This window comes from Cavia porcellus, unplaced genomic scaffold (assembly GCF_034190915.1).
Source record: "Cavia porcellus strain 051 isolate PalLab524CR breed Dunkin Hartley unplaced genomic scaffold, mCavPor4.1 scaffold_1, whole genome shotgun sequence".
In the NCBI taxonomy this organism is placed as follows: domain Eukaryota; kingdom Metazoa; phylum Chordata; class Mammalia; order Rodentia; family Caviidae; genus Cavia; species Cavia porcellus.
This window is the reverse complement of record NW_026947484.1, coordinates 54571411-54597724: the sequence shown is the minus strand read 5'-3', so window position 1 is coordinate 54597724 and position 26314 is coordinate 54571411.

Here is a 26314-nt window from a genome sequence, read left to right as displayed (position 1 = left end):
TATATGATCAGTTCTCATAAACTGTTTATAGGTTCTATGCATGCATGAGTCTCCACATGTATTTCTATCTTTTCTATATTAGAGGGAGAAATAAAACAAAGCAAAACAAAACAAAACAAAACATATTCCTATAAAAACATGAGACATTAAAATCATATAAAACCACATTACAAGGTGTTCTACAGTGATTACTGTGTTGTCTCTTATTATCTTCAATAGAATTGTCTGTATCATCAGGCATAGTGTAATTGAATATAGCAGTACATAACAATATTAATAAAAACAAAACATTGTAGATAGTATAAAACTTCAAAAGCAGATAATAATCAAATCAGAGTGGGTATCCTAGTGAATCTTGTCATCTTCAGTGTAGTTGCCTATACTCTCAGACTTAATACTATGAGTCATAGCAAATTTGAATAAAATCTGTTGATACCAAACAGAAAACTAATAAACCAGATTCAACAAGATCAATAATGGTAAAACAGTATAATTTATACAGGGCTTCAGATTAAGTTAATAAGAAATTAAGGATAATTACCATGCTATATCCTGCTATTTTGGGGATAGCTGTCTGTGCCCTCAAATCTAGTGCAAGTAAAGAAACTGGGACAGAATATAATCTATCTAAACAGAGCGGTATGACTAATGTGGGTTTTAATTCCTGATACACTATTAACAATATCCTCTGTGTTCTTTTTTTAGACTATTTCTCCCCTTTCACCCCCTCAGGGTGCACTGTGCACTTTGGGTCCCACCAGCTCCCTCAGTTTTTAGACTATGGGGGCAACCTGCTATTTACCGAAGTGGCTCTGAACCGTCTCACTCCTGGACTTGATCTCAAGTTTTGTTCCTTTACATACAAAACCTGTCTTTCCAACTGACCTGTAGGTGCTGGTCTAGTTGCCCCTATTACTCTCTGGTTCCCTGTCCCATTGTTTTCTCATATTTGATGTTCAGTCTGTAAACCCTTTTTCAGTTTAATTATATTTCCTATACAGAACACCTTGATGGGCCTTATCTCCTGATTGACTGCCTGTGTTTCTTTCTTTTTTATTTTAGTGTATCAAGGCCATCTATGTTAGATTGTAGCCAATCTTCTCTGCCTCATTTCTGCTGTGCTAGTTTTCTGCCATTAGTTGTCTGCTTTTGTCCTTCATTCAACCTTCTGCCTCATTCATTGATGCCTCTCTGCCACTGTTCCTAAAATCCTGGTATTTTTTTCTTTCTCTAGAATTGCCTTCAGTATTCTCTGTAGGGTTATATTGGTGGTCACAAATTCCCCCAGTTCCTCTTTGTCTTGGAAGCATCTTGTTTCTCCATTAATTTCTAGAGACAATTTAGCAGGGTACATCAATCTGGGCTGGAGGTTATTTTCTTTCAGGGCTTTGAATATTTTGCTTCTTGATTTGATGGTCTGTGTCAAGAAGTCCTTCATGATTTTGATGGATTTTCCTTTATAGGTGATCTGTTTCTTTTCTCTGATGGCTTTTAATATTCTGTTCTTACATTGAATTTCTGGGATCTTGATTATTATATGCCTGAGTGTAGCTCTGTTTTGGTTGTAGGTGGCTGAAGTTCTGTATGCCTCATACATCTGAGTATCATTTCCTTTTCTTGTGCTTGGGAAGTTTTCCTTAATTATTTCTGTGAATAGCCTTTGTAATTCCTTTGTTTTTACTCCTGCTTCTTCATTCACATTCTTTATTCTTAAGTTATAGATCCTCTGTTGTCTTCTAGCCTTTGAGTTGTTACTTCCTGTTTCCTGTTATTTTTAAGAAATCTTTCCTTTCATGATCCTACATTGCAAACCTGTCTTCAAGTTTTGTTTGTCTATCCTTAGTTTCTTTCAAGTAGTTTTACCAGCTTTCAATGGAGTTTTTAATTTCCTGGTAATCTCTGAATCTGGTTCATGTATTCTGGGTTTTCTTTACATTCTTCATTGAATGTTTCTCTCCATTTTTGTGTTCCTCAATTCTGCCGTCTGTGTCTTCTTGAGAGGTGCATAGCATTTCTTTTATTAATCTACTTATATCTTGCTTTACTTGATTAAATGTTTCACTTTTTGGCTCGTCTATGAGATCCCAAAGATAGCTCTTTATATCCATTGATGCTGTATCTGATTTTGCATGTTTGCCGCCCTCAATCTCTTTTGTATTTACCTCTCCTGGATCAATGTTTTCAGCACTGGGGGCTGGGGACTTTTTCTTATTTCTTTCTCTTGTCATCTTTTTGCTTTCTTTCAAACAGGTGTGTAGAAGCAATCCCAGCCCCTTTCCTTGTTGGTCATGGTTCTTCTGAAGTGTGTTGGCTAGGGATTTCTGCCCTCTCCAGTTTGCTGTTGGTCACTGAGATGCAAACAGGGGAAGCATATGTTGACCCCTCCACTCTGGGTCAGTCAATCTGCAGGGGCCTTCACTGTGTTAGTGTGCATGTGCGATCGGAATTGGTTTGGGGCGAGTTACTAGGTCCCGACCAGGGGGTGACCCAGGCCAAGCAGATTCCACCAATTTGGTCTGGGAAGAGAACAACTGACTGAAGTACTGCTCTTCTTTGTTCCTGGCAGTCTTGCCCAATTCCAACATGTCATCCAGTTGGTTGCCATTTCCCTGTGGGAGGGTCTTTTTCCCAGCATTCACCTTTGGTCAATGCAGGTCCCTTGCTGGCTCCATTCTCCACTGGGCTCACTGACCTCCAACTTCCGAACAACCGAGGTTCCAGTGAGTTGCAGTGGCAGGAGTTTGGGTGACTTGGCTGTAGGAGTTTGGGCACTGTAGTGAGAACATGGTGGCTGCTAGTCTTATCTACTCCAACGGTAGCCCCATGGCTGCATGTTTGACTGGTTCTTTTCTTTTTAGTTTTGTCCTGGGTCAAGAGGATCCATCTCCCTCTGTCTGGACCTCCTCATGATGTTTTATTCCAGCATCTAAGTTGTGTGTCTCAAGGAGCCTCTGCATTCTGATGCTTATGGATCCGCCATCTTTAGCTCCTCCCCCTGTGGATTGTCTTTACTCTTGCCTCTAAATATAAGTGGTTTCCAACACTCCATTCTATGTAGCAATTTCCTACAGCCCAGAGGTATTTCCATAGATGCAAATAGTCTCATGAGTGTACTAGACTTATCAAAGCATTTAAAAGCATCACTACAAATTTAAATATCTCTAGTATTTCCAGAGTATAGAAAGACTATGACAAATCTGGCAGGAGACTGACCTATATTCCAAAATCTAACAATTTCACTTTCATTTTACTTAAAAACCTTAAACTAATAGATTCATTCCACAAACAGCAAAAGAAAGACGTCCTATTAGTACATCTATTTTCATATCAGCATTCAAAATGTTTTTGATATTCACCATTTCACACTCACTAAACCTCCCTGACTTTTTGCCTCCAGGAAATCCATCAATTATGAATCGAAGAGAGCATCTAAAAAGACTTGTAAAATACCATACACCTGGGCAGGCAGGGAGTCTAAGGCTAACAGAAGATGCAATTAGCAAGGTTTCTCCAGATTCCTACAGGTGAATAAATTGTACCACCATTTTGAAAATCCATGTTTATTATTGCCCCCCAAAAAACCTATAAGTGTCTAATTTTAGCATCAACTCCTCATGAGAAAATGATAAACACATTAACAAGTGTGAACAGAAAATTCACACTAAAACACAAAACTTTGAAAAAATAAATATATAAAGTCATTAATGAAATTATACTGAATAAAGCTGTGGGATTTTTGCCTTTCATGTATTTTAATAAATAATATTACTGAGTGCTAAGGGACTATAACATTGTGTTATAGTTAAAAGTGAGGTATTGAAGTCACTGGGCCTGTGGGCTGAGTTTTAATCTCATTTCTATTGACATCACTTTGGACACTTAAATCTGGTTGAGCCACAAATGTGTACAATGGAAAGAGTTAGAATATAATTTACAGTGTTGTTAAGAAAATTTAAGAAGATAAAGCCTATAAATAGTTTGAGTTTTCTACAAGGTGATCCTCGTCAGTCAGTGTTATCACTGCTCTGCTGAGGGACATTGACTGGGGCAGGCAGGGCTGTGACCTGGGCTAAGGAGACTTCACTGTGCTGCAACAAGGGTGCGGAGTGGCCCATACTTCTTCCAGGGAGTTTACCTGTGTGCACAGAGTATTAGCAAATTCGTCTTTGAGCACAGTGAGTTTCAAACCTTTATCCTGAGGAAGTTACACAAACTCACAAAGCTTTCTCTTCGAGAATGTTCATGGCAGCCGTTTATAGAAAGTCATTAGAAATAATTTCTGAAGATGGCAACATTAAAACCATCCAGTGGGGTATTATGAGATAAACTACTCTTGAATATTACTTAATGCTAGAGAAAGTGTCAAATGTGTGTAGTGGAATATAAAATGCTTTTGTGAATAAGCCGCAATGTTTACTTTAAAATTAAAATTTGGTCAATTTCATCTCTCTCTATCATTTATGTACCTATCATCTATCTATCTTTATAAATACTGGCACACAGAAAAAAATATGAGACTGAAATTACCAAGTTTAATGACTTTCAAATGTATACTTACATGACTCTTTCTGGTTTTATATCTTTCTGCCTTCCAATATTTTTGAATATTAGTAGTTTCAAAAATAAAAAACAATCTGATGGAAATTTCCTCAAGGGCTTTGTGTGCACAGAACTGGGATCGAGCCGAGCAGTCCTGGTCGTCTTGTGCTTACCTTTTTTTCCTGACAACCTCAGGCTCAGTTAGATGTGCTCTCCACTTCACACACGAATGATGGCCTATCTTATAAGAATTGAAGTCAGTTTCTTAAAAACAGGCATATTATTCCTTTGTTCAGGTCTATAGGGTTTTGGGAGGGTCATGTGATGATTTTTCTATTTTATTTTATCATACTTATTCATATATGATACCTGGTAACTATTCTAAGTCATCTTTAATGTGGGCCTTACTCTCCTGATCAGGAAGCCAACTGGACAATCAGGCAAGGAAATGTTACTGTTTCCATATGGAGACAGTGGGCTTACATAGGAACCGCCTCTACAACAGGGCCTATCATCAATTTGCTGGGGTGTGTCCCCAGCTTTGCTCTGGGTGTGGCCACCCAGAGAGGGGAAGGTTCAGGCATCTCATCTGTATCACGATCAAGTGCTTTATAATCTCAAAAGAGCTTTTCAACTATGATTCTGGTGGTGCTAGGACATTGTAGGTGTGAGGTAAATATTTATAAACTAAATGCTTACTTTAAAGTTAGTTGTTCTTTTACTTGCAACTTCTATGTGATAAATCTTCTTATATTCCTCTTGTGAGTGAGACCATCTAGTATGTGCTTTCCTAAAGATCCTCTCACTTCCTTTACAAGGTCTGTGCTGGTCCCTTAGCCTGCCTCAATTCAAACACAGATGGTGCAGGAGCTGCATTGTATCTTCCAAAGACTGCTTCATCATGTCACATGTGGAAGTTCTGGGCTGAAGGTGGAAAAAAAAAGTCTGGCCAAGATGTATTTTTGTTATGTAATTTTCACAGTACTTCTTGGGTTCCATCACAGTGTTCCTCACAGTTAATGCTGAGCAAATTCTCCCTGAACGCAGGATAAGATTGAATTGGTAGCCAGAAGCGATATTTCCGACAAGGCATTTCTTTCATGAGAGCGAGGTTGCTCAGTTCGCATTCTAGGTCTTCTTTGTGCCTGATGTGGTTTCCTCCTCTCAAGCCTCACTACCTGCGAGGCCAAGAAACACTGGCTCAGTCCTTTAGGAGTTGATGCCAGCAGCCCGAGCTCTAGCCTCAGGTGAGATGAGAATCAGCTGGCTGGGATTTCCTAGGTAATAATCTTCGTATGTTTGAAGACTCTTTCCAGAGTCTAAGATCATTAACTTTAAAAGAGACTTAAATATTGGACAAGATAATGCTGCCCAGGAGGGCACTCGAGGGGTGATGGAGAGAGCATCACATGAAGAGGAGGCACTGTGTGTGTCCCTAGCTTGCCCGACCTTCTCTCCACACCATGTAGCATCAGGCAGCTGTGGGAGAAGACGAACTGCCAGTCTCCTGGTGCACATCACTTGTCAGGGATCCTCTTACATCTGCAGACACCCCCTTAGTATGCAGGGGTTGTCGTGGGACCAGTGGTCTCTGTGTACATCGAGTGCACTTTGTTCTTGCAGTTAATATCGCTGGGAATGGCTGTGTTGCAAGATTGCAATTTTGCTGTTTCTCATGGTAGCTGAAATTAAATTCAAATACCAGTCCACAGATGTAAAGAAGAGATATATCATTGATTCTCCAAAGATGTGGGGAATAGAGGTAGAGTGGTCTTTGGGCAGATAATGTTTACATTTAAAAGCATCTCATATCCACAGCAAAACCTGGGTGGGTGTCTAAATTTCCACATGGGCATTAGATAAAGAGTCAGGGTTCAGTTTGCAAAAAGTACGCATCCCACACTGTGTCCTTCAGGGAGTCATTGTTCTGTGCTCTGACTTACATATCAATTTGCAAAGAAGTTGTAGCTTCCGCAAGAGGCCGTCTAGACACCACAGACCACTTTGAATAAAATTACAAACTTGGCCACTGTGCTCCTCTGAATGCAAGGGAAATCACAGCACTTCATCCTTCAAAACCAGTGTGTTTCCTAGTTTTTTTTGACTCCATCTGAGCTACAGATTTCTTTACTCTAACTCGTTGTAAGTTCTCAGTGTCTCCTTTTCATTTGATTCAAAAACACTCACATTATTACACCAAATCTCCCTTTTGCTTATTACCCAGGGAATCTCATTAAATTCCTTTTAAATATGGAAACTGAGCCCCAGGAGTACACCACTGAGCACTAAAAACAGAAAGCCAGCTGCGGTGGAAACAGCCTGCTTTAGGGAGAACTGGTTTCCTGGACTCAGGCGTTCTAAGTAATTCTTCCTTTTGTGGCCGCCATTCTTCCTCTTTTTCTAACCTCTTCCACCGAGTATTAATAAATATTCCTTGGCCAGAATGTCAGAATGAAGCAAGAGGCAAATTTCCCTAACCCCAGTAATTTCTCTGCTGACTACTTGCTCAATACTCCTGCAAACAGAAGTGACATCAGTGAGCAGTGACCACGAGGGCCATTTTTCCTGGGACAGCAGCTTGGTCGCAGTCACCATCTCAGTGATTCATGTGGTATGATATTATCCTGTACACACGTTTTCCCTTTAAGGTGTGTCACTGCCTTCTATGCCTTAGGAATACCAGACAGCAGGTCAGTGTTGCACTCGAGGGCCATTTAAACAGCAAAAATCAGCAGCTGCAGCGGCAAGAAGAATCCCAAAAGGCAAAAGACGTCTCATTAATGGAAAGCAAGAAAAGGTGAGATGAGAAGGCAGATTCTTGCTTTTTAAAATCTTCAGTGGACTGTGCCGAGGGTTCAGATGTTTCTCTGCTCTTTGCATGTCTGCCAGTGATTGGCAAAACAGTCCTGAAGTGCAGACTTCAGGGTCACAAGTAAATAAGGATGATCAATGGTGCGTATGTGTATGTGTGTGAGTGTGTGTGTGTGTGTGTGTGTGTGTGGTACATGTACAGTTGTTGATCTACATTTATTGCAGGAAGACATTATTAAAAAGGAACAGCAAATGTAAAGGCCTAAATGGAAACTTCAGTAATTTCTGAGACATCTCTAGGAGAGTGGAGAGACTGCGTGACCACTCGTCATTGCCGAATGAAGGGACTGAGCCCCAAGGGACAGAGCCCTCCAGTCTCCGTAAGATGAGCTGCGGTCTCTGCATGGGTTACCTTGCCTGCTCCCTGCTCCCTAGTGTGATGCTGTGTTCTGGTCTTAGAGGTTCTAAACCACTGGGAGACTCTGTGTTCCCCACACACCCTGCCCCTCGCTGCTCTGTGTCCATTAACGCTCACCACTCTTCTCTATCCCAGTTCACACTGGAGAGGCTCTGCCAGTGTATGCATAATGTTACTAATATTTGTGAAGAGTTCCTGAGAAGGGTGAAATACCTAAGGAAGGAGCGAAACAGCCAGTCAGTGTGACTGCCACCGACAGGTCATGTTAGCTGTTACTGAAATGCCGGGAAAGTGAATCCGAGAGGACATTTTCAGAGCCTCAGGAGCCTATCAGTAGTGTAGCTTCCGTACTTGTGTACTGTCTTCCTGTGGCTATTATTCAGAGGGTAAAGTGAAGTCTGATTGGTCTTTGTAACCTTCACGTAAACTGCAGGGATCTGATATTATATCCTCCTCACTAAATGTATTTTGTATTTGATATAAGGTGATGTCATCATTGACTTCAAGAGACTTCTGTTTATTAGTGTTCACTTTTCTCTCTTCTAGTTGTCAAAGTTTTCTGTTCTTTGTGGGAGGACTAGTTGAATTTTAACCTCACATATTTTAAACTTGAAAAAGTTGTTTTCAGTATTTTTAACTGTTTTTCCAACTTCTTCATATATTTTTATTTATTAAAATACATTTGAGGCCAAAAAAATACATTTTATTGTAATAAAAGTAAGATACACAAAAATAAGAAAATAAAACTTCCAGTTTTAATCATTTAATAATTCCCAGTGGTAATCACTTTTAATAATTCAGTATATTTGCTTCAGATCTTCTCTGTTTTTAAAATTTCTTTCTAGTCATCATGGTATGTGAGAAATTGTACTCCTTCCCAGTTCTCTATCCTAGCATGAGAATTACAGTCACTATTACAGCGATGGGGAGAGTCTCATAGTCTTCCAATATGTCGCATGGTTTAAAAGCACTTGTAAATTTTTACAACTTAAATTTCTAAACTGGATTCTCTGTTAGTAGTAAAGACTTCCCTGAGGGAGAAAGCAAGAAAATAAAAAGACAACATGTTGGAAAACAGCACCACCTACAAAATCAATTGCATTTCCATCAAGAAAAGCAGAGGCCTTGGAGCAATTTCCTGCCCTTGGAAAGGAAGGGAAGATTTCTCAGCTTCGGTGTCCTGTATTACAGAACCGGCTCTCGGTGTCTGGTGGTGTCTCTAACGGCCAAACTTGGGTAGGTGCTCCGCTCAGTTAAGGACCTTTTTCTGCATGCTCATTTTTCACAGTGTAACAGTGATGACAGACACAGGTGGGCAGGATGTGAATTGTCACTGACAAACAATGAAGAAGCACGACATGATGTGCTTAGATGACAAATATTTATTCAGCCTTAAAAGCAGTGCAGCTCCAGCATTCACACTCTGGAAAGTACCACGTTAGGTCAAATAAGCCAGACGCAGAAGGAGAAACCTGTGTTAATCCGCGCACTGAGGGTTCTACAGCGGTCAAGCTGGTAGAGACAGCGGCTGGAAGCTGCGGTGACTGAGCAGAGGACTGCGGGTCAGAGCTGCTGTTTCAGGCCCCAAGTTTATGTTTCTCAGTGATGCAAATTTCTATGATGGGTGATGGTGATGGGTGCACAGCAGTGCCAGTTTACTCATGACCCTGAGGTATGCTAGAAAGATTAAAATGTAATTTTCATGCTATGTGTATTTTAGCACAGTTTTTAAAAGACTTTCTGATTAGCAGGAGTCAGGCGTTACGGGGTACCTGAGAATATGAAAAGCTTGTTCTCTTTCCTTCCACCTCTACCCCGTGACCAACAGCGGGAAATCCCTTGCCTGATGCTGCACGTTGGTCTTGGGCTTCTGAGGCTCCAGAATTGTCAGTCAGGGGATTCCTGTTCTTATAACACTGTGTGAGGTCAGGCGTTTGGTAGCCCTGGCAGAAATGGAGTGAGACGGGTGTCACCACCAAGAAGTCATTGCTTAATCAAAGACCATGAAGGTTTACATCCAGGCTGTTTTAAAGGGTTTATGGTTTTATCTGTTACACTAGGTCTTTGATCTATTTGAGTTAAAATTTTATATGGTGAGATGTAGGGGCCCCAGGTTCGTGCTTTTACACCAACGTATCCAGGTGTCCCTAGAATCCTTTGCTAGTGTTTTAAGGAAGATGTTTGTACCTGTATTCACAAGGGATACAATATTCTTTAATTTTGTTTTTTTTAAATGTTTTTGTCTGTTTGACATCAGGATAATAATAATCTAATATAATAAGCTAGAAAGACTTCCCTTCTCTTCTATATTTTGCACGAATTTTTGAAGGGTTTGAATTAATTCTTCTTTAAATATTAGTTAGAATTCATCAACATGGGCCTGGACATTTTTTAATGGAAAGTATTCTAAACACTAATTCAGTCTTTTTAGTTGTTATGTGTATTCTGATTTTCTATTTTTACTTGAATCACTTGTAGTACTTTGTGTCTGTCTAGGAATTTAAAAGTTTCATCCCCATGATCTAATTTGTTGGCTCACAGTATAACTAATGCATTATAATCCTTTTCACTTTTGCAAGGATGGCAGTAACACACTGGGTTTCACTTTTCATTTTAGTGTTTGACTATTTTCCTGGTTAGTCTGCTTAAAGAGATTTCACTTTCTTTGCTCTCATCAAAGAACCAACTCTGCTTTTCATTGGTTTTCTTTTTTGTTTCTATTTTGTATTTTGTGCATTCACTAGTTCTTCTGATGCCTACAATGCTTTCCAATTTCTTCTTCCCAACTGTCCTGTATCACATATCAGAGAACATATTTTAGTGCTCAGCTGTGTGTTAGAGCAGTGCCAGCCTTGCACAGATGACAAGCAAAGCCACTGCTTCCACTCAGTGAGATTTGTGGTCTGGATAGAAGGTAATTGCTCACATTATCAGATCAATATATGCTTGCTTATCATGCAGAGAACTCTTAAGAAAAGGAACACGATTACCTGATCTAGAGCAAAGTGAAAGTGACAGTCCAGTGGAGAAGGCAAGTCAATGTGAGCAGGTGGAGGAAAGAATGTGATAGCAGAAGACACAATATTTGCAAGTGCTTTGCCTGTGGCTGGGACAGCAGAACAGAAAGTGAGGTGAAAGGACAGAGCCACACAGACATCAGCTAGTGCCTGCTGGGCCACACTGCAGCCACCACACTGATGCGTTTGCTATCAGAGTGAAGACTGGTGAGAGAGGAGAGGGCCCAGAACACCCCTGCTCCGTGTTGCAAAGCTGGATAAACGGTGTGGACCGTTCATTGAACTGCATGCCTCTGGAATGTTTGCTGTGGAGCATCAGCCTTGAGATCATTGAGTTTAATCTGTTTTCAATCAGAAACACAAACTAAGCAAAACTACACAATCAGAGTAGTACTCACAATGGCAGTAATAAAATGAAGCTCTTTCAGGCTGGGCAATCAGCTAAGAAATTCATACATTCATTCATTCTATTTTTGTAACAAGCCTAAGATGTAAGAACTATTTGTAGTATTGTTTTATAGATGGGAGGTAGAAAAGTACATGCATGTGTGTGGGTGTGGCTGCGTGCATGCATAAATGGATGTGGGTTTATTTACTTGACATTCTGAGGAATGAGTGGGGAATTGGAAGAGCGTGGCAGAGAGAATTGAAAGGATTGCTGAAGAGTTTTAGGTGTTCTTCAAGGCTGGTGAGCAGAAATTTGCAACTACCTCAATCAGCTGTGTGTCAGGCAGTTGATCTTTCAGGTGGGGACCAAAAGAATCTGCTGGACCATGTGAGTTGTAGATTTTTGCTTCCTTAAGTATGATGAGGTGTGATAAACCCCGGAGAGCACAAGCCTGTAGAGTAGGACCAAAATTACTCTTAAAATAACGCAACCTAAAAAGGGGAAAGGAAGAGCAGGTCTGGACATCAGCAGAAATTCAGATGCCAGTGGATTTCATTTTGGCCCACCTCCAGCCCCCACAGGATCCCTGAAAATCTAGATATATGATTTCCATTTGGGATGCAAGCCCAAGAGCTGCCTTAACTTAGACCATTTTCAGTGATGGCGAACCTTTTAGAGCTTCCAGTGATACAAACAGCTTGCTTCAAGGCACAAGACAGGTTCCCGTCTTTGGCTTTGTTATATAGGATCAGTGCTCTCAGACTCCAGCAAACCATGCTGGTTCTGGTCCTAAATCCCAACCCGGCTCTTTATCTCCAGACTCCGAGGGTGATCTCAATGACATTTGATCTGCAGAGATCTGTGCTTTTCAATTTCCATAAATCCATACCCAATAAATCTATCCTCAGCTAAGATACTCTTTCACTTTTATTAGCCTCTCCCTTTAATTAAGGTGTATTTTATTGTGTGTTTAAAAGTGGAAGTGGAAACAATAAATCTAAATGTTACACAACAAACTTTTTCTTTCAGCTCATATCATCGGAAAATTATTGACAAGGTAGTTAAATATTGAACAGTCACTATTAACAAATACATCAGGCCAGCACAACCTCGGGACACGCGTACTTTTACCCTCAATGATTCGTCTCTATTGCATTATTCTGAAAAGCATTTGGGGATGGAAGGGGAGAGAGACAGAGTGGAGGCCTGAGGCGGAGATGTATTGGAAGGAAAAATCTCCCGATTTCATGATTGTTCTTTTCTTTGAAATTTTTTTAATGCTTACAACATCAATGTAATCGAGTTATTCATTAACACATTTCGTGGTCTGGCAATGATTCTCTTCTTTGCTGAAGATTTAGGCTCTGAAAGGACCACTGTCTTCTTAAAGCTTCCCCTCTTGAAGTTAATAAATTAGGGCCATCTCGCAACCCCCTGCCTGACTTCAGCTTTTGTGAGGTTGAGTCGTGGTTTCCAGGTGAGATGGCAGCTGCCCGGTGAGCCTACCCAGGAGCTGCCTTGGGGGTCTGATGCTTTATTACCCGAGCTGGCCTTTGGGTGCTGAGCAGTGAGCAAGGAAGGTAAGGAGAGTTCTGGGTGACGGGTCTCCCTCAGGGTTTCTCCCTGGCCAGCGAGAGCCTTCAGACAGCTTCATCCACCTGCTCCTCCTCAGGGCCTGAGAAGCCAGCCAGGTGGCTGGGACTGAAGTCTGTCACCTGTTTTCAAAATAAATTCATTAACTGAATTCAGTCTCTAACCTTTTTTTCTCAAACCAAGCCGCCGGCTCCTTTTGAATCAGCATCTTCTTGTGCTAGTTAATGATATTTTCTGTTTCTTTTTGTTCTGAAGACCTTGCCAGATCCTGTAGCCACCGATCCAGTGGACTTTCATGTTTTTTTATAGCCCTCTCCAGGTTCCAGCCCCCGAGGGACAGCACCGAGTTTACTGTTCCTCAGGAGTGCCGGTCTGTTCCGCTCTGGCAGAGCATAATTTCTTTTTGAAAGTGTTTTGAGAAAGATTTAATAATCTCTTCAAAATTTGGCTTGGATATCAAATGAGGTTTTTTTTTTTTTTTCAAGCAACATTTTGAATTAAGTACAAATAAACAAAGTCATATTTCAGATAATAAGGAAATTGCCTTTGGAAAACCATACTTGTGTTCTCTTGAAAAGCAAAATAATTGAAGATTTTTGAAGTCATCGGGTGAAGTGGAAGCCAAGTACTCTTTTCTCCATGAGTGTGCTGGAAGGAAATGGAAGAAGTGCGGTGCTTTGGGAAGAAAGGGTTGAGTTCGTCTGGAAGCAGGTTACTCTGTTAATGTCTCACTTCAGGAGTAACAGAACTTACAGAAACCCACTGCCCTACACGTAGAACTGTACTAATTAACTAAAATCAACTGATTTTAAAAGCTGGTTTCTAGTGTTTTACAGATGACTGCAGAGAATGAGAGGTTTTCAGGTCCACGATAGGCATTTGCGACCCAGAATACAGAGTTAATGTCCGGGGATGACTGTCACTAGTAGAGTATAGAAACACTGGTGCAGTGGTCTGGCCTGTTTCAAATGAGCACCTGACGTATTCAGCTCCCGCACGATGTCAGATGTACCATTGGCTCAACCAAAAATCACACAGTCATGAGTGTCACCTGCTTTTCAGCTGTGGTGACGAAGCTGCTCACATGTGTATTATAAAGTCCCTGTGCTGCTTTTTATAAACAATCAACAGGCTGGGATATAGCTCAGCCTGCCTGACAAGCATGAGTTGTGAGTTTGATTTCTGGTAATAAATAAATAAATAAATAAATAAATAAATAATTGTTAGGAAGCAGACAACACAGACCTCTGAGTATTTAGAAAGTGGGTGTATTGTGGAACATTGAGTCCTCAGAGAAAGGCCATGTGAGAGGCTTTGCGCCACATTATACCCAGGTTTTTCTGTTTTTAAATCCTTACTCATTATTGCTGTTTATTGTTTTCTGTTTACAGATTCGTGCTCAGAATTCTCCTTTCCAGTGTCAGAGCTGGTTTTGCTCTTTCCTCGCCTTAGAAGTAAAGGAGTTCCAGTAATGCCTTCCCCTTCTGGGAATTTGGTGGCATCCACGCTTGACAAGGGTGTCACTGTCACCAGAAGTGCTCTCTTTTATTATATTTTTTTCTAAAAGAATTGCATTTTTCCTTAACATTTCAAAATAATCTAGTATACAGCTTCTACAGAGCTCTCTAATAAATTATTGTGTCTCCAGAGCTTGGATATTCAAAGCAGCTAACTCCTGAAGTTCTATTTTCTATACCAGGATTTAAAGTACACCAAGATTTTCAGAACCTGGTCTACCCTCTGCTTAGGGCCTGAAACAGGGTGGTAACCAGTGTGCTTGGCCTTGGAGCCTAGGAGTCCCTTGCTACAGGCAGCTCAGTAGTGAGGAAAGCAAGTGGCCCCTCAAGGTCCAGGAGCAGGGACTGGCACAGCGGACCTTGCGGAAAGTCAGCTGAGTCTGAGCTCAAATCCAAGGCCTCCGCGCCAAGCTAAGAAGGACAAACCACACCAGATCGCTCCCCCTGTACCAAGCCTTGGGGATCACAAGTCAGACACTTTTCTACACCAGAAAGGAGAAAGCAGTACCTCACTTTCTTCATCTGAAGGGGGCTGGTGAGAGTTGTGCACAGCAGCCGCTCCCCCGAAATGTCTGTGTTCACCAACCATGCTCACAAAATCCTTTTTCCACTCTGACTCCTGCTTGTGTTTATAACTTGGGGGAAAGATTCAGGATTTATGGAAAAGGTTTTGGTTCAATTCTTTTGGAAGTCAGCTTATAGAAAATTTGTTTCTCACTGCAGTTTGTTCTCTTATAGACCATTGTATCGACACCTGAGTCAATCTGAGACCCAAAAGTCATCCTCCAACATCCTGTTTTACTACAGCTGAACTGTAAGAACAAATTAACCCAAAGAACAAAGGCACACATGCATCCCTGTGATCTTTGTCTCCCTTGTGGGATGCCAACCTCTCACATTTGCAATGCTTTTTTATTAGTCTTTTTGTTCTTGGTGTGCATTTACCCAGCTGTATTCTTTAAAGCTCAAATTTTCACAGCAGTTTTATCCAAAAACTTCTGAGAGAGGTCAGTATATAGATTGGCATAGACTCCAATAGCTGTGAAGCTGAGAGCAGTGTGTTGCTAATGAAAACCAAGGACAGAAACATGCTAAGCAAGGGTATTAATTAGAGAGAGCGACTTTCTCTGAAATGTTTTATCTACACAATGGCACCATTTTGGTTAAGTGAAATTGTGACCATCGGATTTCCTACATAAAATGGAAATACTTCTAGAAGTATTCTATCAATAATCAACTGGGGAATTACTGCATGGTTTGGGGTCCTGTGAATTTGAGTACAATTCTCTACTCACTTTGCTTCTGTTTCACTTATGGAGGTGAGCTCTGGTGAGGTAGAGATTGTGATTGGTGTGAACACTTGGAAAAGTGCAAGACTTCCCTCTAACACGGCATCTGAGCAGACATAGGAATTGCAGGTTCTGATGGAATGAGATTGATGAGGACTTCCAAGGTGGGCAGTTTGGTTAATGCTTTTCCTTCCAGATGGTTCGGACAGTGAAAAAATGATGAAGTCAGCTGAGGTGAGCCCAACATGCCTGAGATCTTTATTAACCTCCCTGAGGCAGGAAATGATGACATCTTAACAACAAAGAGATTTCAACAAAGTTTTAATCTTCTTTGTAAGTTTCTTTTTTCAAAAATTCTGTGAATTGTAAGCATCAGGATCCCAAGTGGGTTGATTCTGATTATAGCGCTGCCCTCCCCCTTTTCCAAAAGGGGAAATCAAACAGCAAATGATCCCCCACCCCGCCCTTTTATATTCAGGCCCTGCTGTCTTTGAAATGCTTAAAACGCAAGCTGTATGGACACCTGAAAAGAGAATTCATTTTGCCAGAATTGACAGAGGGCAGCAGACAACTTCCAAGCTGTCCTGCAGTTGATTCAGAAAGTAATCAATTGCAGCTGCCAGTTTGCAGCAAGCTGGGGAAATGTCACCAAATATAGAAAACAACAAAAGGAATGACAAGGCCTTCCTGTAATTTTCCCAGCCTGAACAGAATGAGATGAAGGCATTGTGAATGCTGTAGGTGGTGAGACTTTGGAAGATTTTTTATAAACAGGCTGCATAATTAATGTGTTAGAGTTCAGTGAGCATTCTGTGTTGCTTTTGTGAATTTGGAGTGGACTCCAATGGCATGAGAAAGTATTCATTCTCCCTAAATCAGGCAAACATCTTGGCTTCAGATGCTGCTTCCAAATGCACCCCAACTGTCAATTGCTTGTGAAGACAAATTCAGAATTTAGTGTTACCAGAGGGCAAGTAGCTGTATGTAATATGTACACATTACCTTTATTATCTAATTTAATTTGCAAAAGGCAACTGTTAATATTCTCTTTGATGCAGGAGAAACTGAGGCCTGCAGAGAGACACTTGAGCAATACTCACTGACAAAGGACATCTAAACCCAGGTCTGTTTCATTTAAAATCTCTGATTCTCTGAATTTTAGTATTTTACCCTCCTCACTTTCTGCAGTTATGGAAATTTATGTTGTAGATTTCTCTTTTTTTCCTTTTAGCTTTTCTTCGCAGTGATGTTTGCTATGCATTTTAGTGCAAAATATTCTAGAGGAGCCCATGCATCCACTGTGAGAGCCCAGCAAAGGCAACCACAACCAGGGAAACTCAAAGGTGAAATTATTAATGGTGAGCAGCAAGTAGCATCCATCACTCCGTGTGTGTGTGTTTGCAAAGGTGAACTCATAAATATCCAAAAGTTTTCACTTACTTTTTGTAAGGACTAAAAATAGAGCCGCTAACATGGGATGTGACTGTATCTGATTTTACAATGAAAAGAAGCTGCCATCTGCTTAGAACGGGGTCCGGGAACAGAGAGGCACCCCCATCTCTCCATAGCAGGACACAGTGGGATTTCAGCCCACAGACCAGACTCTATCAGGCCTCAGGCATTGTGAAAACTGAGATGCACACTGAGCTCTGTGCATTTGGAGCCTTGGGACAGGAAACGCAGAGGACCAGAGGAGCTGGGGTTTCCCCCCTGTGGTAGGAGTGTTCTGGTCTTGGCAAAGTTTGCATGTTGTAGCATTCGTGTTTCTTGCACATCATAGTAAAAATCAGTACATTTGGGTCTGCCAGGAAGTTTGCATCATCAGTGCATATTTTCCTCTCTGAGTCCCAGGTACCTGCATCTGCCACACATCTGTGCAATGGCAAAGAGAGTGACAAGGAGAGAGCAGGCTTGGGCCATTTAGGACAATCTGGATGTGGCACACAGAGGGCCGGTACCACCACTGCTCAGCTCCAGGGCTCTGACTGAGGAACCCGGGAAGGGGACTGTGGTAGAGAGGACATGGGCTCAGCTAAAACTCTAAGTTTGAATGCTGGTGGGCAGATGCTGCTGGCTGCCACAGCAATTGTCTGCTCAGCCAGAGGAGAAGGGACCAAGGGGGATGAGCCCCAGGACAATGAAGATCTGGAGGCTGAACTGAAGGTTTCTCTCGGTCTCCCCACTCCCTTCTCTCCTTCTGAACACTTTTCTTCTTGCTCTAACCGTCTCTGGAGTGTTAGAGAATAGAAAGAAAAAAATAGAGAATGCTAAAGATTGCACACGTGAGGTTGAGATGCTAAAATTTCATTAGTTATCATGGATTGATGATGTACACACACACACACACACAAGAAAAATTCTACAAAACAATAGCCAAGTAAGAAAATAAATTTTCTCTTTCTTTCTTTCTTTCTTTCTTTCTTTCTTTCTTCCTTCCTTCCTTCTTTTTTTTTCTTTTCTTTTCTTTGTTCTCTCTGTTTCTTTCTTTCTTCTTTATTTTGGCCAAACATCTTTTATATTAGCAACTCTGAAGCATGGGGCTTTTCTGAATTATTTCTTCAGTCAAGAAGAATTATCCAGAATCAATCATTTTTTCCATTCTGGGGTTTGCAGAGTCCACTCTGTGTCTGTCAGTCCTGTGAGTCACATGAGCACCATAGGGAAGTGTGCCTCACATATCAGGTCCCTGCCACCTTTCCAGAGGCAGGGAACTGCTGGGGCTGGGAACTGCTGGGGAAAGACAGGGCCCTGCTAGGAGTGCACAACTGGAAGCAAAGGTCACCAGAGCTTAGGGTACTCAGCACCTGACTTTCACCCATCACTGCTGCTTCTCCTCCCACCTGGAGGAGGCAGCAAAAAGCAGAAGGAAGAAATCAAGAACATCATCTTCCCTTCCTTAGCTTAAGTGCTACAAGAATATGAGAAAATAACATATAGAAAAGAAAGCATAACAATAACTAGATACACACATGGATTGACTGGTCCTTATCCACTAACGGGTAATTCAAAGAGAAATATATGAAATCAAAAGACCCCAGGGTAATCCGAAGTGGACGGGTTCAGCTTTGACTCTTTATGTGGTGGCAGCATCAGGGACAGGAGACTGGGCGATGGAACTCACCTTCCTGCCTGCTCCATTCTCGACTGCAGGAAGAGCAAATGTGTCAAGGCAGCGAGCTGGACTGATGAAATCTGAGAGACATGAATTTCTGGTCTAGATGAGTCACTTTGAGGAGGAATAAAGGAGTCCCTGCTCCTGTGGCCCAGTGACTGGGGCTCTTCTGATGTCCTAGCTCAAGAGCCGCTGGAATTTCTGCCAGGTACACATTGCCTGACCTGTTATGGGCCTGAATGCTCAAGATTGTCTGGGACCATCATCCCAGGACCAGGGCTCACTCCAAGCATTTTCTTCCCAGACCCCAGATGCTGCCACTGCTGCAATCCAGGGGACACTAAACAGGACTCCTAGCTTTGGAAAGGACTCCCAATGTTGACTAGTTAAGGAAAACAGAGCCTCACGTTAGCGTTTATAATGGAAGGCTTCAGCTTTCCCATGTGTACGATGGAAATAAGAAATACTAGACAACTGGCTTATTGCACTGAATGGCTTTCACAATGATGAGAAAAAAACACCGTGCCTAATGTGATATTAAGGTTCGGCATTGTATCATGCCCAGTGCTAGGATCTGTGGATAAACCAGGCATGGGTGCCTGGTTCTGTGTCAGAAGGGAGGCAATCTACCTCTACCAGAGAATGACACCCACAGAGAGTAAGCCAGCATTAGAGCCCTGCTCCCATGGGACATCTTTAAAGATGAGCTGCTTTAGAAAGGAGGCCATGCTTTCTTCTTCATTTCTCAAGGAAAGGGAAAACATATAAAAGGCCACTTTCATGTGTAAATCGTGCTGCTCAGATTCCTATCTGCAATGTCACCTGCCTCAGGAAATTGAAAAAATCCCTGTTCAGGCTGAGGCCAACTCCAGCTGCAAACATCTCTCTGCCTTGGCATCTTCAGGTTCAAAGTTCATCCCCACCCACACCGTAGTTTTGAAATACAAATAGTATTTCCAGGTGCGGAGTGGATAAACATCCAGAAATAATGTGCACAGGTTACAAAGGCAGCGTTCACCACATTTTTCTGATTCACTGAAAGTTAATCTCATAGCCTCACCGAGTGACAGAGAAATGTTTTCACCTGGCAAGAGGAGGGCTGTGCTCTGTGATAGCTTGGACCCTGAAATAAAATCCAAGGAAGCAAGAAATTAAAATTTAGGGAGGCTTTATTTTAAGCCAGGCCTGGCGACCCAGCCTCCGGGAGCCAATATGGAAGACTGAGTGCCTGACAGCTAAAGGGTTGGGTTTTTAAAGCTGAAAAACCACAGGAATGTTGCAAACTTTGACACAATTTGATAGCATTTGGGCTTCTTGGTATCTCCTGTAATTTCCTTGTGGTTAAACATTTCTTAAGGAACGGCACATTTTATTACAGATAGGTGGAAGGGGGTGGGATTTTTAAAGCTAAAAACCACAAAGCTATCGACCTATTTCAGATGACATTCTTGGTACATTCCGATGCTCTCTGCAGATAAACATTTTCCCAGAATGGCACACCTTGCAGAAGCATGCACAAGGGGGTTGGGGGGATTTAAAAGGAGCTGAAACTTAAGTCTTTACTGGAAATGGAATTTTAATCTCTATTGAAACAGTGCATACAGAACAGGAAGGAGGCACATTGGTTAAAGCTAGTCCACAACATTCCCCTCTGATGTTGTGACTGAGGTCAAATCTTTGGCCAGTTAATTACGGATTTGGGGGAACGAGCTTTATGCCTTGCATTTGTGTCTGACATATGGAATTATTCTATTGAGTATATAAGGGCCTACTATGACCAAAAGCAGTACTCCTAACAATGGTCAAAGCCAGGGCAGGACATAGGGCAGGATTTTATTTTAGGCACTTCATAAAGGGTTTTTAAATAGCTCTTTCTTTCTTTTAACTAGGTCTTTCTGTAGTCTCTTGATTTTATCTCAGACAATGCCGGACTTATTTACATAAAAACAGCATTATTCCTGCAATGCCACACAGATCCCTCCTTGTTCCACCATTAGGAGATCTAGTCCTCTTCTGTTTTGGAGAACTACTTTAGCCAACGAGTCTATTTGGTCTTGAATGACCTGAATGGTACTAGATAATGCCTGCACATCACTAACGATCTGGTTGGAAAGTTGGACAGAAACCCCCACTCTTGCTGTCCCCATACCTAAAGCTCCTGATATTCCTAGGCCTACCAATAAAGGAATAAATTGAACTGCCCTCTTTGAGTGGCCTGTAATGTAATCTAAACTAGAAATAGGGACAGGCTCATCCATGGGTAGGATCTCTATATCAGGCAATAGGACAGCTGTTACACATCTCCCTGTCCAGTTAGTTGGGAGGAAAGTATAGGCCATATTGCCTCCACAATTAAATACTTGTCCTTTGGCAGTATAAAGAGAGGTAGTTCAGTTAACTATGGAACCACAATTAGTAAACGCAACGAACCCCATGTCTGTGTTGGAGGTATCGTTATGAAAACCTCCTTGGAGACAGAGAGAGTCCTTGAAGCCTACTGATTGTACTCTAAAAAGGGGGACCAGCACTACAATTTAAGTATTCTTGTTCCTCTAGCGTGGTCAGAGAAACACTGGTAGGGATTGCAAGGGACATGGTGGGAGCCCTGTGCCATGCATAACCAACAATCTTCAGCCAAAGTTGCGTTAGAAGCATTTAAGTCTTTATGAGTGGCTTCTAGAATGTCAGAAGTTTGAGCATCCAGATCAACTCCCCATGATTTAGGCAGCATCAAGGGGTGGTAATGTATCTGGAGAAACATTTTTATTAGCTGTTTGACTTGTTCCTCAACCATGAGTTCTCTGATCTTATCTTGCAGGCCACCCCCATCAGACACATGTATTAGGGCGACCCTGCTCCAGCACACTGATTCACCAACCATGCCGTAACACAAGGCTTGGGCATACTTTGAATTTTCTCTGTTGGATTGGTGGACCAATTGCCTCCAGCACTTCCAGCCTATGTCCGCATAAGCTCAGCAGTGAAGTAAGTTTTGCTACCCATGCCTATACATTCTTGTACAGAGTCACAGCAAGAGGATGCATTTCTGAATAATAAGAACAATTCTGAGGGCATGGCCCTGGCTGGCTGTCTTTGTTAGGTATCATGTGGGGCTTTAACTTACACATCCACATTTGAGTCAAACCCCTTGTAACTGAAGGTATAGCAATAAGGAATGCTAACTCGTCCCCACAATCTGTCTGAAGACTTTATGTATATAATTTATCATTTATGTGGGAAGGGTCATGATCCATTTTTCCTATTGTATGTATAATTCTCCCCCCCCCCCGCCAGTGTCTTTACCTTTAGTATAGCCCTCTCCGCAATCACAGGAGCTCCCATACAAAGATCTTAACAATTGTTCTTTGCTTACAGGGGAACCAAAGCCACCATGCAAGATTGGCATCAATGTTATTAAAATCCCCAGCAGTGGGATAGAAGGAGCAAATGCAAGCAAGCCAAAGCAGTTAATGACTGGTATAATCTAACTATGTTTACTGAATTTTAACTTCAAGGGGTTACCAGTCTGTTGTATAGTCCACTGAGTACCTCCCTCATTGTCCACTGTTTCCAGTGGCTTTACGTGAGTATGGTGAATCCACACAGTTTTTTCTGCTACCTTGATGGCAGTAGGGGTACTGCGCATCATGGTGAAGGGTCCTTCCCAGTGGGATTCAAGGGAGTGTCAATGGTGACGTTGCACCAGGACAGAAGTTCCTGGCTCAATGGGTGCTTTGAGTGACATTTCTGAAGGTGGGCCCAGCTGGTGGATCGAGGCCAACACAGGCTGGAGTGTCTGCAGGGACATAATGAGATCTTGGTTAGTTATTTCAACTAATTTGTCCTCTGACAGTCTCAGGACCAGTGGAGGGGGACTTCCAAACATAGCCTCAAAGGGGGACATTCCAGAAACATATGGGATACATCTAGTTCTTAATAGCACAAAGGGAAGAAGGCTCACCCAATTATTGCCAGTTTCTAAAGACAGCTTAGTTAAAGTATCCTTGACAGTTCAGTTCATATGTTCTACTTGTCTTGAACTTTGTGGCTGATAGGCACAGTGAAGTTTCCAATCAATTTTTAATGCCTGGGCTAACTTTTGGGTGACTTGGGCTATGAAAGCCAGGCCATTATCGGACCCCATTGATAATGGAATGCCAAATCAAGGTAAGATCTCATGCAATAGCTTTCTGGCTACCACTAAGGCTGACTCAGACTTAATAGGGAAAACCTCTACCCAGACAGTGAAGGTATCTACTAATACCAAGAGATAGCGATGTCCTTGTAAACTAGGTTTTACCATGTCTGTAAAGTCTACTTTCTAGTGTTCTCCAGGGGCAGTTCCTTGGTGCTGGGTGGTCTCTAATGGAGAGTTTTGGTCGAGTTGACTAACAAGCCCTGTGGGCATCTGGAGCTCAAAGAGGCAGTCAGTTTGGAGAGTCTTGGAATGAAAAACCGAGTTCTGAACAATTCAGCAAGTTTAGTTCCCCCTAAATGAGTGGTTTGGTGAGCCTGTTATAGCAGCTCATGTCCTAATGCCTCAGGTAACAGCACTCACTTGTCTGGTAATTGGTACCAACCTCCTGGGGTGAGGGACTTAGCTCCAAGTTGAGATACTAACTGCAGGTCCTTCTTTGTGTAGGCCAGTTCTGATAAAGTGGGAGGAACCAACATCAAAGCAGTTACCTCCTTGGTTGGCCCCTCTGATGTAGTGGCTATTTTTCGAGTGGCCTGATCTGCCAAATTGTTTCCTAGTGTGATGGGGTCATCTCCTGTCTGATGAACCTTGCGATGAATAACAGCAACCCACCGAGGCAGCCAGACTGCTGCCAGCAAGTCTAGGATCTGTGGAGCATTTTTTTTTTATCTTAGTCCTGGATGAGGTTAAGAGACCTCATTCTTGGTAGATGGCTCCATGTACATGTACAGTAGCAAAAACATATCTACTGTCAGTATAGATATTTACCCTTTTTCCCATAGCTAACTTTAGCATCTCAGTCAAAGCAATGAGCTCTACCCTTTGGGCAGAAGTGCCATGCTCTAACCACTTAACCCAGAGTACCTCTTTTTTGGTGGTCACTGCTGCTCCAGCCACTCGCTTGCCATCTTGGATGAAACTGCTCCCATCGGTGAAATAGTTCTTTGCATTTCCTAAAGGTTGGTCGGTGAGATCAGCCTGTAGGTTGTGCTGCAGTTTGAGGATGTCAGCACACTCGTGGAGAGGTGCACTCTGAACCTCCGGGTTGTCATTAGGCATAAGGGTGGCTGGGTTTAAGGCTGAAGAGGCCTTGAATACCACTGATTCTGGGTCTAGAAGCAGGGCATGACAGTGTAGAATTCTAGTGTTCAAGAGCCACTTTTCGGGAGGGATTTTGATAAGAGTCTCTAGACTGTGGGAGGTCACCACAGAATTCTTCTGTCTATAAATGAGTTTTTTAGTCTCTTTAAGTAACATTGCCACAGGAGCTAGCATTCTCAGGTGGGGGGGGGGCATCCTCGTGTCACTGGATCAAGTCTTTTAGAGAGGTAGGCTATAGACCTCTTCCAAGAGCCAATGACCTAGGTTAGGATTCCTTTGGCAATGCCCCTGAGTTTATCTATGAACAAGGTGAATATGTTGGTAATGTCATGGAGTCCCAGGGCTGGGGCCTCTGTCAAGGCCTGCTTGAGTTGCTGGAAGGCCCATTCACATTTATCAGTCCAGTTCAGTCAATCTTGAGTTTCTCCCTTAAGGGAGTCATACAGGAGGCGAGCTGCTTCAGTAAAATTTAGAATCCATAGCCTACAGTATCCAACTGCCCCCGGAAACTCCTGTACTTTTTTTTTTTTTTTTTTTTTTTTAGTTTCTCTCTCATAGAGCAATTCTAAAATTCTAACACCTTGGTTATCTTTTTGTTGGTAGCTTCTTGTAAATTCTCTTTGTTCTCAAAGACCTTTTGTGCTATCTCTATTAGCTGACTGAGGGGCATTTTTTCAAATATCTCAAACCTTTGCAATTTTTGCCTAACATGTGGGGCTGACTGAGTTGCAAAAAGAACAATTGGTGATACTGGGGGAACCTCCTTACCTCTAGTTGTCCAATTGGGGTGGGACAAAAGGAAAACATGGTTTTGGCATTCTGGATCAGAGAGCAGGCTTCATCTGGATGGCACATTGCTTTTTGTCCCAGGGTGCCACGTGGCAGGCCAGCATTTTACTGAAATTATATATTTTTTTTAAAAAGGGCTTTTTCATGGGCAACAAAATTAATTGTGCCACATAATCTCCTAGATGTCTACAGCACATGCAAGAACTTGTATTTTATCTCTATAATCACTCACATTAGGCAAAATAAGTATTTCTTTTTAAACTTAGATTGGCTTTCTCTAGTACAAGACAAATTTTTTTCTTTTATTTTTTAGAATCAAAATCTCAACTCTGTCTTTACAATCTATAACATTCCTGGGAATTTTCCTCCCCCAAAGTCACAGTATTGTAAGTTATCCTGTTGAGCTCTTTGCTCTTGATTTGCAACATAAAACTGCTTAAGAACCTCCAACAATAGCCATACCACAGAAAGCATTTTCTTTTTTTACATTTTTACTTTAAGACAAAACCACCCTTTTTTAAACGTATTATCAGTCAATTGCCTTTTTCTCTTGCTTTTTAGACAACATTAAAACCTATAACAAAATCCTTAAAGTGACCTTTTTAGTAGTCTAAAACTTATTTAATCATTCTTTAGTGGTTTTTTTTTGTTTGTTTGTTTGTTTTGTTTTTTACTGGTACCAGGGATCGAGCTCACGACCACCTCCTCACAAGGCAGGTGCTTATGCCACTGAGCTAAATCCCCAGCCCCACATATTTAATCATTTTATGTCTTTTTACCACATTAAAATGCTGCATTTTAAAAAACTGTAACCTTTTTAACTGGCTCAATTACAGTATGACCTGGCTTCTACTTGATAAATTTGATATGACTTTAAAAACCATAAATATACATATATATGTGTGCATATGTTTACATTTTAACCAGAAAGAAAAATACGTTTTTAAAAGGCATGCTAAGGTTGGAAGTAATCAATTGAGGACTAAAACATTAAACAAGGCACCACAACATTAAAGACACAAACAAAGGTTGTTTTGTGCACAGTTTAGTGAGCTAAAGGAAATAAAGTTTTTTATTATGAACCTTGAGTCTAGTAGGCCATATGGATCCTGCAACAGAAATGGGCAACGAACCCCTGAGTTAGTAACAAATTCAAACAGGCAGACAATTCTAAAGTACAACAACACTGAACATAAATATCTAAATCCCTTTGTCCATTTTGGGCTCATAGAAGGGGTTCATAGGAGAGAATGTTTTGTTGGATTTGGGGTAACCAAAAGGAGAACAGTTAGACCAAATGGACACACAGTCAGACATACAAGACAAGACAAACTGCAGCAAAAATGCCCTTTGCTCAAAAACTGCTCAAATTTTGGAATTGGTCAAATTTTGGGATCTGGAGGAATTAACAAATTAATGGAGTGGATCCCCTCCTGGGGCAGAGTCACAAATAGATGAGATTTGTCCTAAAAAAAAATTGACTCTGTCCTCAGGAGGTCCTCACTTCCCAAATTGAGGGCGTCCCCTCCCAACGGAGCGATT